Source organism: Colobus angolensis, unplaced genomic scaffold (genome assembly GCF_000951035.1).
Source record: "Colobus angolensis palliatus isolate OR3802 unplaced genomic scaffold, Cang.pa_1.0 Scaffold283, whole genome shotgun sequence".
Lineage (NCBI taxonomy): Eukaryota > Metazoa > Chordata > Mammalia > Primates > Cercopithecidae > Colobus > Colobus angolensis.
In genome coordinates this window covers 337,954-342,848 of record NW_012116077.1, presented here as the reverse complement: position 1 = coordinate 342,848, position 4,895 = coordinate 337,954, and positions in this window count along the sequence as shown.

Here is a 4,895-nt window from a genome sequence, read left to right as displayed (position 1 = left end):
CGGAAAGAGGATAAATATGTGTGTGTGCCTACATGACAGTTAAATCCTCATCTTCAATATTTGCCAATCGGTAATATTTAAAATGTAAAATCAGGCCAGGTGCGGTGGCTCACGCTTGTAATGCCAGCATTTTGGGAGGCCAAGGCAGGCAGATCACTTGAGGTCAGGAGTTCAAGACCAGCCTGGCTAACATGGTGAAACCCCGTCTCTACTAAAAAATACAAAAAACTAGCCGGGCGAGGTGGCGGGTGCCTGTAGTCCCAGCTACTCGGGAGCCTGAGGCAGGAGAATGGTGTGAACCCAGGAGGCGGACCTTGCAGTGAGCTGAGATCCGGCCACTGCACTCCAGCCCGGGCAACAGAGCGAGACTCCATCTCTAAAAAAAAAAAAAAAAAATGGAGACTCTGGCTGAGCGCGATGGCTCATGCCCATAATCCAGATATTTGAGGAGGCTGAGGCAGGAGGATTGCTTGAGCTTAGGAGTTTGAAACCAGCCTGGGCAATATACGGAGACTCCCGTCTCTAAAAAAAAAAAAAAAACAAATAATGGAGACACTGAGAAACCATCCCTGCTTGGGGGTGGTATCCTGAAGGGCTCTGCTCTAGGAGTAAGGATGACTTGGAAGTAAACTAGCTCTCACATGCATTGCAGCCTGCATTCCATTCATCTCAGTAACCCAGAAAATCTCATACCCTGAAATTAAGTTCAGTTGATTTCAGATAGCTAGTAGCCCCAGACACCTGAGGATAAATATACAAATATTCTTTGGAGGAATACAACAATATCCTGGGCTTCAAACTATTTATTTAAATTCAAATCTAACGTCCACGTCATGCAATGCATGTTTGTGCAAAACCTGGTGCTAAAGCATTTGTAGGTGACCTGCTTCTGTGTCAGGGTTTCATCCATAGCGGGACAGTTCTTTCACTGTGATCTATGGAGAGTCAGCCTTTGACACAAGGGTTTGTAAGAAAAAAATAATTAGTAAAAGAAAAATAAGAAACAAGAAGAAACAATTTTTTTTTTCTTTTTTTTTGAGATGGAGGCTCACTCTGTCGCCCAGGCTGGAGTGCAGTAAGGTGATCTTGGCTTACTGCAAGCTCTGCCTCCCGGGTTCAAGCAATTGTGCCTCAGCCTCCCGAGTAGCTGGGACTACAGGCGCCCACGACCAGGTCCAGCTAATTTTTATATTTTTAGTAGCACACCCAGCGAATTTTTGTCTTTTTAGTAGAGACAGGGTTTCGCCATGTTGGCCAGGCTGGTCTCGAACTCCTGACCTCAGGTGATCCACCCACCTCGGCCTCCCAAAGTGCTGAGATTATAGGCATGAGCCACTGCACCTGGCCAGAAACAAGAAATTTTTAAAAATAAAAATTTTTTAATGACAAAAATTTAATATCCAACACATAATCAAAGATAATCAAATACATCACATCATAAAGTATTTTTGTTGTTGTTGTTGTTTGTTTGTTTGTTTGTAGACATGGTCTGTCACCCAGGCTGGAGTGCAGTGGCACAATCTCGGTTCACTGCGACCCCTGCCTCCTGGGCTCAAAAGATTCTCGTGCCTCAGCCTCCCAAGTAGCTGGGACTACAGGCGTCTGCCACCACACGCAGCTAATTTTTGTGTTTTTGGTAGAGGCAGGGTTTCACTGTGTTGGTCTTGAACTCCTGACCTCAAATGATCCTCCCGTCTCAGCCTCTGAAAGTGCTGGGATTACAGGCATGAGCCACCGTGCCAGGCCTCAAACACATAAAGATTTAAGACACCGTGTCAGTGGTTTTGGGCTGATACAATAGAATGCCATAGACATAATGGCTTAAACAACTTATTTTTCACAGTTCTGGATGCTAGAGGGCCAAGATCAGAGCAAAGCATGGTTCGTGGTGAAGGCCCTCTTCATGGTTATATCCTTACATTGCCTTCATTGGTATTTGGAGAGAGAGTGAGACAGAGAGAGGGAAACAGTGGCTGGGGACAAGAAAAGCAAAACATTGTGCAACAAAAGGATATGTAATCATAGTATAGTATCTCACTCAGCAGAGAACAATGTTTATTTAGTCATTTTAATGAAAGCACCAAATGTAAATTAAGCAAAACTTGCTAAAACTTTGTTGGGAGGACGGAAAGAGGATAAATATGTGTGTGTGCCTACATGACAGTTAAATCCTCATCTTCAATATTTGCCAATCGGTAATATTTAAAATGTAAAATCAGGAAATAACAACATAAGTACAGCATTTTATTTATTTGTAAATCTAATTTCTCATTTAATTTCTTCTTTGATTCATGAGTTGCATGGAAGTGTTAGTTGACTTACTACAATTTGGGAATTTTTTTCTATTTTGTTAATTTATGATTTAATTTCACTGTGATCAGAGAACATACTTTAGAAGATTTCAAAGCCGTTATCCTCAGCAAACTAATGCAGGAACAGAAAACCAAACACGGCATGTTTTCACTTATGAGTGGGAGTTGAACAATGAGAACACATTGACCCAGGGAGGGGAATAACACACACTGGGGCCTGTTGGTGGGGGCTGAGGAGGGAGCCCATCAGGCAGAACAGCTAATGCGGGGCTTAATACCTAGGTGATGGGATGATCTGTCAGCAAATCACCACGGCACACGTTGACCTCTGTAACAAGCCTGCACATCCTGCACAGGTACCCTGGAACTTAAAATAAAAGTCGATGAAAAAAATTTTTAAGACTTATCATATCTCCCTGAATATGCTCTATCTTGGTGACCATTCTATGTGCCCTTGAAAGGAATGTGTCTATTCTGCTGTTGTTAGGTATACTATTCTTGAATTAGATCCAGTTGGTTGATAGTAAATTTCAGATCTCCATTATATTCTTACAGATTTATTTATTTATTTTATCATTATTATTATTATTATTATTATTATTATTATTTTGAGACAGAGTCTCACTCTGTTGCCTGGGCTGGAGTGCAGTGGGTTGATCTCTGCTCACTGCAACCTCCACCTCCCGGATTCAAGCGATTCTCCTGACTCAGCCTCCCGAGTAGGTGGGATTACAGGCGCCTGCCACTACGCCCAGCTAATTTTTTTGTATTTTTAGTAGAGGCGGGGTTTCACCATGTTGGCCAGGCTGGTCTTGAGCTCCTGACCTTGTGATTCGCCCGCCTTGGTCTCTCAAAGTGCTGGGATTACAGGCGTGAGCCACGGTGCCCGGCCGGCCCTCTTTCTTTCTGGTAATTCTCTTTGTCGTGAAGTTACTTTGTCTTATACTAATATACTAATATAACCATGGAGCTTTCTTACACTTACTGCACAATATATTTTTTCATCCTTTTACTTTCTTTTTTTCACGAAGCATAAATTTCTCCACAAGGGGAATTTTAATGATGGCTCTAGTTTATTCCCTCCCCAAATGCCAACTGTAGGTTGGGCACAGTGGCTCAAATTTGTAATCCTTGCACTTTGGGAGGCCGAGGGCGGATCCCTTGAGACCAGGAGTTTGGGGCCAGTCTGGGCAACATCGAGAAACTCCATCTCTACAAAACATACAAAAATGAGCTAGATGTGATAGCACACGCCTGTAATCCCAGCTACTCAGGAGGCTCAGGCAAGAGAATCACTTGAACCCGGGAGGTGGAGGTTGCAGTGAACCAAGATTGCACCCCTGCACTCCAGCCTGGGCGACAGAGTGAGACTCTATGTGTGTGTGTGTGTGTGTGTATATATATATATATATGTTTTTATATATATATTTTAAATATATATATATATAAGTTTAAATGGCAACTGTAACCAAATGAAGTGAACATAACCTCAAGATTGTATTTTCTTCACAATAAAAAAGATCACGCTAGAACTGGATCACTCTGCCCTTTCTCTTCTTATCTCCTCCCGGTTCAAAATGTTTGCATTCTCTGAGATAAGCAATTGGGCTCAATGCTCTCATGCCTCAGCACAATCTTCTTAGTAGTTTCAGCGTTTTTCCGGAAAATCAGCTTAGTCTGCCCACCATAGCCACTCTACTTCCTGTCATAACGCCACCTTCCCCAGGCATACAGAGAATCCTTGCCCTTCTTGTACTGTGTCACTTTGTGGTGTTGGTGATTGCTAAACTTCTTAAAGAAAGTCTGGTGACTTTCAGGAATGTTCACCAGGTTTGTGAGAGTGCTATCAGCATAAAAAGCCAATCCTTTTAATCTTTCTGCATCTTTGTATTTAAAATCAGTCTCTTGTAGATGGAAGAAATAGGTAGGTCAATTACTGACTAATTACCTTTATACTTGTGTAGGCTTGATTACAACCGTGTTGGGCAAGATGGTAAAACAGCAATTTATCTGTATCTCTGCCCTGCCCATTTCCTTTCTAATGACAACATTGCTGAACAGCACTTCACTGCCTGCTCTCCTTGTTACAGAAGTAGAAATTTGGGCCAAGCCTGGTGGCTCATGACTGTAGTCCCAGCTGCAAGGGAGGCTGAGGCTGGAGGATCACTTGAGCCCAGGAGTTGGAGGCTACAGTGAACTGTGATTGTGCCACTGCACTCCAGCCTGGGTGACAGAGTGAGACCCTGTCTCTAAAAATGAAAATAAAAAAATAAAAACCAGCTGGGTGCAGTGGCTCATGCCTGTAATTCCAGCACTTTGGGAGGCCAAGGCAGGAGGATCACTTGAGCCTAGGAGTTGAAGACCAGCTTGTGCAGTATAGCAAAATCCCGTCTCTACAAAAGAATACAGAAAGAAAAAAATTAGCCAGGCATGATGGTGCCTGCCTATGGTCCCAGCTACTCAGGAGGCTGAGGTGGGAGGATTGTTTGAGTCTGGGAGGTTGAGGCTGCAGTGAGCTGTGATTGTCCCACTGCACTCCAGCCTAGGCAACAGTGAGAAAAAAAAATCCACCACAACACCCAA